The sequence below is a fragment of the Lissotriton helveticus genome, chromosome 6 (assembly GCF_964261635.1).
Source record: "Lissotriton helveticus chromosome 6, aLisHel1.1, whole genome shotgun sequence".
Taxonomy (NCBI): Eukaryota; Metazoa; Chordata; class Amphibia; order Caudata; family Salamandridae; genus Lissotriton; species Lissotriton helveticus.
The window spans coordinates 1,291,918,723-1,291,931,506 of record NC_136067.1 but is presented as its reverse complement, the minus strand read 5'-3'; positions in this window follow the sequence as shown (position 1 = coordinate 1,291,931,506).

Below are 12,784 nucleotides of genomic sequence, written 5' to 3'. Positions count from 1 at the left end.
TATAAGGGCATGAATCTGGAAATTTTGCTCGGATACTAACACGCCATACAACACCCACTCCACTTTATTATGTTCGATATTACTAAATTCTAAGCATTAAAAAATATCTAAAGCATGTTGTGTAAAAACCCCACCCAAAATACATAAAATGCATTTGAAATGGTTGCACACGAAAAAATGAGCATTTGTGCTGTACGCATTTTAAAAGAAATGCTTGCATTCAAAGCATACAGTATGACATTGGAAATGCTATCCGAATGAACCATGAAAGTACATTTATGAAATGACCCTTAAATAAAGAAGAAAAAGTCGAGACCATTCCATTACAGAGTATATCAATTGTTTTGGTTGTGGACAAGTTCAAATATTGTCTCTTGGAAGTATTCAAAGAATTCTTGTTCTCTATGAATAGTTCTACTTTAAGCAGATTACTTTGTGCCAACAAAAAAAAGAACTTCAATTTTGGAAAAAGTAAAATCTTAGAAAAATAGAGTTCTAAAGTTAGAAGTTTTGTTTTGAAAAGTGGAAGTCGAATACAGAGTCCCATAGAACGCTGTGTACTATTTTCAAAAGTCAGTCTCATTGTTTGGAGAAAACAGCAAATCTTCTAAGCTGGTAAAGAATTTGTCTATGACAGTAGGTGAAAGTTGGACCACTTCGTTAAGTATACCGATTGCACATAAAATGTGAAGCATCGCCGTCAGTGTCAGCCGCATTAGCAATGTTCAATGCAGATTGAGATGGTACCTGTGTGCCTGTCGATACACGTATCTCACCGTCAGTAGATTGCGTCTGTGAGACCTCAATGAATGCCGTCATCAGGATTGGCAGCCGCTGGGGACAACACAATGCATGGGCCGTAACCGAACCAAGCAAAGTATCAACATCCGTTGTCAGGACTGATGGGAGTGTTAGACAGATGTCCAACATGCATTCTTCTCCACATAGTAGGCATCGTAGAACAGGTAAGATGCAATCTTGCCAGATTGGTCAGAATGATAGAAACCACATGGTATTCAGATCTTTTAAATGAGCCACGCCCAGAATCTGTACACTTCATTGCCAGGAGAGTGTTCTCTATGGTAATCTGGGTGTGGCTGGTGACTGGACTTGCCATATCGGAGCAGAAGGAACAAGAATATTATTCCTGCTACGAGTCCCGAAATGAGAGGCAGGCCGCCGAACACAGAGTGTACGAAGTTTGGAAATATGCCAAGGACTGCTTCAAATGGTGCTAACAGTCCTGAAAAAACTGTCCTAAATACATGTATGATACCACTGGTATCAGACATGTTTAAGATAGGACCTAACATTTCTACGAAATATACAGGGCAGTTTGTCGATAAAAGGGCAAGTATCTCTGCAGAGGACCTTGCAACTTGTAGTTCATACATCTCTTTGGACGAGGTCAGTGGCACAGTTTTTTGTAAAATAATGGCTTTCATTCTGCTTAAAGTAGCAATTCTAGAAGAGATGTACAGTGAAGGCCATAGCGGCGACTCCCCGTCTGTCTTAGTTTTAGGAAACAATACTTGCATACAACAAGTGACCCTGGAAGACACAGTTACAAGATAGGCTATTCCTGGCAACATGCCACAGCAGCTGTGATCGTTCAACATAATATAGAAAGCTGCCTAAAAATTGGATCTATGACTGCAGCTGGAGAACCTTGCAGGTGGCAGGATACATTGGTCGAAGAACCGTCACAGGCTCCATGTAAATTAATACCCTGACATAAAAGTGTACCGCTTAGTGCGCTTTTGCAGTTTGTACCACTAAGAAATACTTCTTTTCCCCCACTCCAACATCTGTGTGTATATGGTATTTCCCAGGTTTACTTAATGTATTCTTTACCCAACCTTTCATACACGCCAGCTGGTATATGTTTCAAACAATGCTGAAAATGGAAAATTGTGACAGACAGAGTGATTGTTCCATGTATTAGCCATTCTGTTTCAGGTTTTTCTGAAACAGTTAAAGGTAATCTTTCCAGCTTCTCAATGCTCAGCACTGTATAGTCTGCTCCTCTTTGTGCCAAATGTATTTGTTTATCTGTAAGGTTAAATACTGAAAACAATGACGTGGTGTTGATTAGACGCCATGGCACATATCCAGAACGAAGATTTTGTAACGTCCAGCCTAAAAGCATTATAGAACGCAATTGTGACTGTCCATGCTGTAGCATGAGTAAGTCCTGTTCCAATATATCTATAGCAGAGGATACTATGCTGTCCAAAGAATACATTCTGGATGACAGAGTCGTTAACCCAAATTAATACGATCAATTTCTCGTATTCGTTCTACAGTCTCTGCGTGTGTCGCTTTCCAAGCTTCATTATAAATGGCATATATACCAGCGTATATAAAACGTTTATGGCGCCGTTTCGCAGGAACTTGTAAGAAGTCCCTTAAATCAACGCCATCTTTAAGTAAAGATAAGTGTTGTTTTATCTCTGTTAGTGTAGATTTTTGTAGCCAGTCAAGGCACAGTTTTCCTACACTGTATGTTGTTACTATCCCTGGATGTAGTCTCTGGACATACCTTGAATCTGGCCTAGTAAATATAAACCCTTGTGTCTTATTCAGGATTCTATCTTGACAGTTGTTTGTGTCTGTGGGCCAGATTAACCATTTCTTCCAATCAGGATCAGTTCTGTTTTTAAGAAAAATTGTTCTTACGTCGACCCCTCCTTTGATATGTTTTTACTATCAGGTGTAGGTGTAGGTATGGACGGTTTATTCAAATCTTTTATCTTAGCTAGGCCAAGACAGGATGTCTGTAGGGCAGTGTTATTTAAAAACAATATTTGTTCAGGGATAATGCAGGCTCGAAATAAAGCTTCTATTCCCTGCCCCTGCCAGTCTTTTGTGCCCCAGACAGTTTTTGTTTCAATGTTGTTGCTCCAAAAGTCAAAACCTAACAAGGAAAGTTGGGCATAAAAGGCCGCAGAATAAATTTGCTTAGTATTAGTCAACATACTTTTCATTACTGTTTTATTGACATTTTTAAAGTAAAATGCTTCTGGATTGGAAATATTAAAGCCTGAAAAGTAAACTTGTCATAAAATGTTTTTGAGCTACCTTTTGGTGGCGTTGTACAGTGTTCCCATTGATTATAAGTGTAAACATTTCTAGGGTTTGCAGATTTGTGCAAATAATGATGACCATAGTGCTTATAACAGTACATTTGTTCATAATATGATGAACCTTCTAAGTATTCATGTTTTGTAAATTTTGCAGACATCTCTAAGTCTGACATCATATTATTAACAGTCTCAAAGTCCCAATCATCAGAAAATGTGCTGGGTGAAACAAAGTCACTCAAGGAAACCTTGAATTGGTGTAGAATCTTCAACAGCTCTGCAGGACCAAAGATGTCATAATCAGTTCTGTCCCAAGCTATACCACCAGGTATAGGAATGAACGTGATGTTCCCTAATGGCTCTAACCTCAACAAATTAATTTCTCCTAGCAAAGGGACATTGGAGGCCCCTAAATAACCTTTAACAAAAAGAGAGGGGCTCAATGTAACCCAAGGGAAAATGGAGCTCCAGTATACTGTTAGGTAAAAATAGTTTTTTCCGTTGGGAAGACAATACATACAGATATTCATACATTCACTTCACTCTAACCCTAATGGCAACTGCACTTATAACCCATAAACCAAAAATTTGGCAAAACTTAACAAGGAAAAAACCACATTAGTATAAAATAATGTACATTTATTTTTGATTAAAAGCATGAATCCATATACAAAACCTCCGTGATCGGGAAGACGCGGTCGGAACGCCCCGGGGAAATCTGCTGGCTAATTTAAAAAGCCACATTCGGTGAATACCCGGGTTGAGGAGAACAATCACATTTCCAACAAGCACATCACTGAAAAGTTGTTTTTAAATAAGTAAAGAGAGCGACAGCTGCAACTATAAACACAACATTCGAGGAAAGTGATTGAAAGAGATAAATAAATCGTCGAGGTATGTATGAGCAACTTCGTAAGGAACCTTGACAAGAAGCATGTCATTCAAGTCTCCTTAATACAGTTGAGGTTGAAGGCAAGGAATATAGAAACGCCTCACCGTAAGAATGAAACGCTTCATTTAAAAGCTCCTCACCAAGATGCTTTTGCACCGGTGACAGGTTGGATGTGGAGAAAGACATTGAAATTGTCCTGAAGAAGGAGGCCATAATCATCTAAGGCTTCCGAAACGCGTCGACGCACCACAAAAGGGTTAAAATTCAATGTTGTCAACGATTAATTGGGTATAGGAAGGGAAAGCCTCCCCACTGTTGTCAACAAATGATTTGAATTAACCACATAGCAAGACAAAGTGTGTTGTCTCGATCACATTTCTCCATCTTCCACATTAGGTGGTTTATGTCCATTGTATTTTTAAATGATTTTGTATATGGATTCATGCTTTTAATCAAAAATAAATGTACATTATTTTATACTAATGTGGTTTTTTCCTTGTTAAGTGTTTGCCAAATTTTTGGTTTATGGGTTATAAGTGCAGTTGCCATTAGGGTTAGAGTGAAGTGAATGTATGAATATATGTATGTAGTGTCTTCCCAACGGAAAAAACTATTTTTACCTAACAGGCCCCTAAATAACAGCATATCTCACCCTGATTATGCAGCAGAATACCCTCCTCTGAAAAATGCTGGCCTCTTCAGATCCTATCTCACCTCACACTTAAGGGGTGACCTGTCCCCAAAATGGCCGCCACATTGGCCCTGTTCTGCCCGATTCCTTGAAACATAGGGCTTTAATCCAAGGCGGAATAACCTCTCCCAGTGAAGGTGCAGTGGAGGTCTCTGGCTAAGCTGCGAACCCTCCTGTCTCCTGATTTTGCAGCAGTGACCCCCCCTATTGACATCGTCGGCCTCTCCAATAACCATCCGGCTTCACTCTCCAAGGGTCGCCTGTCCTGATACCTAACTCACCGCCACGCTCAATATCCTCAAGCTCCAGCCCATCTCTCGGCAGGTAGGTCACCTGACTTAAAGAGTTGACCTGCTTAGACTCCAGATGTCCATCCTAGGAGCTTGAAGCCCGTCGCGATCCCCCTCTAACACATGATCACCCTCCCCCACCCCCCGCACAAACAAATCGACCCCACCCCATGCAACCAGGCAGAGTGGCGCAATCAAGGCCCACCCATCAGGTCACCCAACACTAGCTCTCTCCCCCACAAGGGGGCTGCCCGTTCTCTACTCGATGGCCACCTGAGCTAACCAATTTAGCCGAGGGAATCTGCATGCTTGGTCCCAGGGCCCGCCCTCAGAGAGGTCCCTTGACCGCGCCTCCTACTCCCCCGCCTTCTAGACATCCAGCCCCCCTCCCCCACCCTCCTCCTGTCCACCCCTTCGGAACATTCTCTGTGCGCAACTCCCCAGCACATACCTCGTCGTACAGCCCAACCCCCCACCGGTTAGTCACCCCTTACCTTCCGCGCCAAACAACCCAGCCCCCCTCCGTCTTACTCCCCCCTTTCCTTGCACCAGAGGTAACACGCCTCCCCTAGTCCAGCTAGGATACCCCCGGCCGTGCAAAAGGACACACATCCTTGCCCTTCACTCATCCACCTGTCTCCAAGAGGGCAGAACACCTTCGCTATAACATTCCCACACAGTCTCTCCTTCAAAGCAAAAAAATGCTTCAAACAGAATTTAATCAGGCAACACCCCGAAACACTAGTTGTTGACACTTACCACTGCTCACCTAGAGGACAGAGGAGAATGGACTTCATTTTCCATACCAACAGGCCTGACCTGTGAGCCACTATCTTTAACTCACTCCTCCCGTCTCGAAAACCACCTTCACTGAACACAACCATAAACTAACTATCTCCCCCTTGAACCAACAGTCCCTGACCAGAGACATCTCCATCACCATTTTCGTGAATGGCACCATTCTAATTCAGGCGAAAGACGAGAACCTAGAGTTCTTTGACTCTCTCTTCTCCACACTTAAGATAGCTACAGCTCACTACCCACACCAGCCGATCCCCTCCCCCCCAATAATTCCTTACAAACTCCAAGTCGTCGGAGCATGCTTTCGCCACCACAGCGGCCCCACCCTACCGCGCTTAGCCACTCCGCCAGTCATACGTCATCCTCAGCCCTAGCTCCCCCTATCTCCCACCCCCGTCATCCACCCATCTCACCCAACCTTACAGTACTCAGCCCCCTCTCATCCACAATTGACTCCCAACCCCCCATTCCCTAGCTCCCGAAGCACTCCTAGTTCTCAGTCTCCCGCCCTTAGAGATCCCAGACTCCCTATCAACACCGATTCTCAGCCCCCCACTAACCCCCAATCCACTAGTTCACATCGTCCCCTTCAGTGAAGAAAACTTTCACCTCCAAAAGGACCGCAAGCCCCCTCCCTCTCTAGCCTTCTTACAATCGAACTCTAAACCTGACAACGCCGATTCACAGCCCCCAACCCGCTAACCCCCTCTCCACTAGTTCACATCGTCCCCCTCAGTGAAGAAAACTTCCACCTCAAAAGGGTCGGCAACCCCCCTCCCTCTCTAGCCTTCCCACAACCGAACTCTAAACCTGATCCAGCTCCCCCTCCTGTTAACCCCCCCAGCCGCGACTTACCCCAAAGCCACTCACACTCAAGGATCAGCTCCGCCCACCCTCCCCTCCTCTCCCCCTCACTCAAGCTGACGCAATGCCTCGACCTTATAGAAGCGCAGATCGCTACCCTGATTCACGCCTGCAGGAAACCTTATCCTCTCTAGGGAATCTCCAGCTGCCCTCCCCTCACTCTGCATCACCCCACATCCCTCCGCCTCTCCTTAGGAATGACTCTCCGCCCCCCAACCTGTCCCTGCCCCCCCCCAGGTTCCCAGCCTCCACTCACTAAACTCCAGACTGAGTCACGAGCAGACAGTCCCAGAAGAACTCGTCTCATCTTACGAACTCCCCTCGAACCAGCTAGTCCAGGCCCCACCCCTAAACTCTACTCTCATCTCCTCGATCCAAGTCATCACTGGTGTGGGTAGGGACCCGCCCCCCTGAAGAGCCACTAGTCTCCCAATGTATCTATCCTCCATACACAGAGTCAAGCCTGACAATTTAAAATCAAAAGAAGACCCCCATTAACTGTATGCTTATCAACAGCCGGTCCACAGTCAAACATGCAACGGAAATAGCTGAAGCCATCCTCTCTCATGACCTGTATGTAGCGTTCATCACGGAAACGTGGCTAAACACCCTATCCCTCCCCATTCTGGACATGCTGGTGCCACCCAGTTTCTCAATCATCCGCAAAGACAGGCCCGAACACAAAGGTGGTGGCATAGCAATTATCCACAAAAGTTACCTCTCCATCTCTGAAACTCCCGCCTGCCTGTACAACTCCTTCGAATGCCTATCGGTCAACTTCAAATGTCCCACTCATAGTTCACTTCAATGCCATCTCCTTTACCATCCTCCAGGCAACTCCAACAAATTTGGAGCTCAGCTGTCGGATCTGATCACCCAATCCACACTCAACAGCGACCACAGATTAATTCTGGGCGACCTCAACCTAAGATGGAATGGAACTAAAAACCCGCTCATTCAATCTCTCAACACCCTTCTGCAAGACAACGATATGATCCAACACTGTTCAGAGAAAACACACCATAGAGGAGCGATCTTGGATGCAATCATTGCGGACAAAAAGGCAACCACGATTGATCACATCATCCCGGTGGACTGGTCAGACCACCACATCATTCTCTTTCATATCAACCATTCGGCCCTATCCCTCCCACCCACTCAAGCCTCCCCTAAGTAGGTCAGGACCACATCCAGAGTCCCCCTAGACAAGCTAGAAGAAGGACTTAGCTCACTCCTCCTGAACACGACGGCGCTCCTCTCAACCCCGGAACTCACCTCGCTCTACCATTCCAACTTGGAGCTCACCCTGGATCAGTTGGCATCTCTGAAACTAAAAAAACCCAGAAGCATCCCCTCTAGGTCTTGGTTCTCCACTGACATTAATGAGGAAAGAAGACACCTTAGATCCCTGGAAAGAATTTGGAGGAACAACCCCACCTCCCTCCACCGGGATCAACTCAAGGCAGCACGCAAAAACTACTATAATCATATCAAGTGCAAAAAGTCATCCTTCTTCTGTTCTGCTTTAGACAATGCCAAAAACCGCCCCAAAGAACTCTTCAACATCATCAAGAACTAAACCTCCAATCCAGCGACAGCCAACTTGGCGGCGTCCAAAACCCATTGCGACAACTTTGCAAGCTTTTTCAATTAACAAAATCGCCAAAATTGATCGATCATTCAGCTCTAAGCCCTCCTCCCGCACAGAAACCTGGATTCCTGCAACTAACCACAACTCCCCAGTAACCTCCTCTATCCGCTGGTCATCCTTTCGGCCTGTCCAGGATGAAGTGATAAGCAATCTTTTCGCCTCCGCTAAACCCTCGTCTCGCTCCCTCGATCAGCTACCCTCGAGACTGACCAAAGAGCTGAAGCTTACTCTAGCCCCAATCTGGGGCAAGATCATCAACAGCTCTTTGAGTGACGGTTCCATTCCTGACTGCCTCAAATTAGGACAAGTCACGCCACTTCTAAAAAAACCTGGCCTTGACCCCTTGGACATGAACAACTTCAGACCGGTTTCGAACCTTCCGCTCTTATCCAAAATTCTTGAAAGATGTGTGCTGTCACAGTTAACCCAACACCTAGAAAACACTAATCTACTTGACCCACACCAATCAGGGTTCAGAAAGGGCTGCAGCACTGAAACCGCAATCCTAAATGTCCTAGATGATCTGCACATGTCTCTCAACTCCAACCAATGTAGCCTTCTCATCCTCCTAGACCTCTCGGCTGCGTTCAACACAGTTGATCATACCCGGCTACTCAATGTCCTCCAGGAGAGAGCGGGCATTGAAAAGACGGTCCTAAAATGGTTCTCCTCTTTTCTCAACAACCGCACTCAAAGAATAAAAAATAAACAGCTTTGAATTGAACCCCCTCCCCATTAGTAGAGGAGTTCCACAAGGGTCAGTACTCTCCCCACAACTTTTCAACATCTACATGGAACCCCTCACCTCATTTCTAAGGAACTCCAACATCCCTTTCCCACTCTACGCGGATGACACACAACTCTATCTGGAAACCTCATCGATCGCAGACATTCACAGACTAAACGGTACACTCATGGAGGTCCAACATTGGCTCTCATCCAACCACCTCAAACTCAATGAAGAAAAAACAGAAGTGCTCCTCATCTTGAATAAAGAAGAAAACCCCCAAATAGTAGAAGGGCTCAAAGCCTTAAACGCCCTCAATGTTTCTCTTGCGCCAACGGACTCCGCAAAATCCCTAGGGATTACTCTCGACCCCAAACTGGACATGAAACAACACATCTCAAAAACCGCCAAAAGTGCTTTCCTTAACCTGAAACTTCTCTACAAAATCAAACCCTTCCTCCCCCCAAAAGATCTGAAACAGGCCACTCAGGCACTGGTGCTCTCCAGAATTGACTATGGCATCGCAGCCTTGACTGGAACAGCCAAATCTCACCTGGGACCTCTTACCACCACCCTCAACGCCGCAGCAAGAATGGTCAAAGGAACAAAGAAATATGAGCACATCTCACCGGCACTCAAGGAACTGAAGTGGCTCCCGATAGACCAATGAGCCAGCTTCCGCACAGCTTGCCTCACTCACAAAGCCCTGCATACAGGCAAACCAGAATATCTGGCCACCAAACTCAAAAGGGACGGTCAGTCCAGGAACCTCAGAAGCTCCAACACGCTCCTACTCATCCCTCTGAAATCACAGAAACACAGAACCTCAAATAAATCCTTTGCAGATAATGCTCCCAGGATCTGGAACTCCATCCCCCCATATCAGAATGACTGCCTCCTTCCCGAAATTCAAGACGCTACTCAAAGCCCTCTTCCTTGAGCGCTCTGGATCATAACGAGAACCCCACGCCTGACTGTGAAAGACCACTTTCTCTTTGAACCCAGAGCCGGTTGATTCGCTCCTGATCTCCTTCCCGTAGTGCGCTCAAGTTGATGTTGTGCAGACTTTACTAGGTTCCGTAACTCGGAGCACGGCGACTGGGAATCACAGGAGGAGGGATACCACAGATCTGACCGCGAATTTCGGATACGGGGTTGTGGATCCCCTCCCGGTACCAGTTTGATACGTACACATATTAAGCGTTACTATTAGAATACCCATACACTCGGGTTATTCTTTGTCGAGAATTTCTACATTTACTTCTGGAGTACACACTGACCTCATGAACCATAATAGGTTCTGTTGCCCTGAAGAGTCGTGTTGATTACACCCACACGACGAAACATGTGTCGGCTGATTGTGGACTCAATTAAACTACCCTCGTTTAAAGATACACTTGGACATCTGCTTCTGCTTTCATTGACTATTACTGTTTTTGCTTACAATTTATGTTACCTATGTTATACCTTGTTTGCGTGCAAGAGTATTGCTGTTTCCAGACTTTACTTCCCGCCTGTGTTCCTTGCACTTGTTTTTCCTTCCACATTTTCCTTTCTTGCATATCTGTATTTGCTGTGAAGCGCTCTGATACCCTCGGGTCCAGTTTGCACTATACAAAACTTCAATAAATACATAAATAAATAAATACTTGCTGTGTCCATTTTACTATATTTTCCATTTATCAGCATTCCCAAACTTAATACAAGAATTAGCCAAAGTAGGAGAAAAAGTGTGCCTAGCACAATCCAAAGTTCAACCCATGGTGAGACAAGGTATGTTTTTTCAAGTTGATGAAAAATTTCTGTTGCTTGTTCTTTAAAAGTTTTATTTGCTGGCGTTGTTTCAGGTTCACTGGGATCCTCGGAAAACGTATCAAAGTTAATAAAATAGCCAACGGCAGTTCTGTCAATTGTAGGGATTGCATCAGGATTACTTGAAAACACTGGAGCTACTGGATCATTTGTCATATTAGTATAGTCAGATTCTACATCATTGTAGACAGGAGTGTCTTACCAAACTGTTATTTGGGTTTCAAGAGGCACAAGTTCCATGGCTTTGTTGCAAAGTCCTTCTTTTCGCACTGCAGATTCTTCAAAGGTGATGAGTCTCTCAGTTTGAACCTCTTGGATAGTAGCAAGATTTGGTCTTCTGCTACATCTTTGGAGTTCACTGGGCCTACTACTTATGAATGGCCACATGATGTGGTTTCACCAGGTCGATAGACACAAACCTGTTCTCCTTTCTTCCAGCAAGGGGCGGCAGAAGGCCCAAATTCCTTCTTATCCGCAATCTTTCATCTGACTAGATCCCCAATCTTTGGAATCCAGGCCGGCCTTGCTGGGACGGGTGATTCCCCTTCAGTGGTCATTGTCTTTTGTAATGTGTTGCTTTGACTTCTCCTTGCTTCATTTAAGTCCTGCAAAACAGCCAAACGGTCTTTGATATCAAAGGGTTTTTGTTCTACCACTGAAGTGTGACGATCAAGGTCCTCGACAATCATTCTAGTACCAAAAAGGATTTCATATGGAGTGATTCCACCCAGAGAATTTCTTGGCAGATTATTTAGACTACGTTGGACACTTATTAGATGTTTGACCCATCCGTCACCCGAGCCTAATACCCTAGCTGTTACAGACTGCTTTATGTCCCGTTTTTTCCTCTCCCCTACAGAATTTCCCTCAGGATGGAATGGAATAGAATACCGCAATGCAACGCTAGATTGGCCATGGCCTCCTTGTAAGCTTTGGAGCTAAACGCAGGACCATGGCCAGAATGTAGCGTGCCGACTGCGTATGTGCCGATAAAGACTCGCAAATCTTTTATAACAGTTCGGGCGTCAGCCAAGCGCTGAGGCCACATCCAAATGAACCTTTAGCATGAATCCACTGCGACCATGATATATTTATAGTTACCATCCCTCTGTGGGACAGCAGTGGTCCAGGTAAACACATGCTAATGGTTTATCTGAAATTAAAAGGGGCGTCTGCACCGGGCCTTTCACTGTTGAAACCTTCATTTTCTGGCAGATTTCACATTACAAAACATAATTTCTGGTCTACTTCCTCATGCGTGGCCACCAGTATCTTTGCTTTAATAATGACACTGTGGCGGGAACACCTGCGTGTGCAGAGGCAAGCCCTTCATGTGCTGCTAAGATTAGTCCTAATCTATGTTCCATGTTTGGAATGACTCTATCCCCCACGCCAGGGATTCGAGCAAAAGGAACGTTATTTGCATCAGTTATATATGAGTATTTAAGTGGAAAGCCTTTTGGTAATGTTTTACCGCTGTCTTTGTTGCAAGCGGCGACAGCCTGCATTATTTCGCTGCCTATTTTTGTTTTAGAATGAGTTATTGCAGCTACGGAAGCCGTTTGTACAGCTGCCTTCGCGGCTTCATCGGCTAATGAATTCCCTGCAACGTGAACTCCATCCCGCTGATGACTCAGTTTATGGATCACGTGAGTCTTTTGTAGTTCTTTTGCATCTTTGAAACTGTTTTGAATCCAATTCTGCAAGTATTCATTGTAAGATTGAACGCAGTAATATGAATTGCACACTATGAGTGTGGGGAGTTCGCGATCGGTATTTTCAAGGCCATCTTAAATGCCTGTAGTTCAGCTCGCTGGGCTGTACAATCTCCGAGAGATTGTGTTTTTTTTACCATAGGTCGGAATTTACCATCGCGCCAGCGACCTTTGACGATCGCGCACACAGCACTATAAGCTTGTTTACCCCCAATTGCGGGTTGTGCTGATCCCTCTGTATAAATTATACATTCGTAC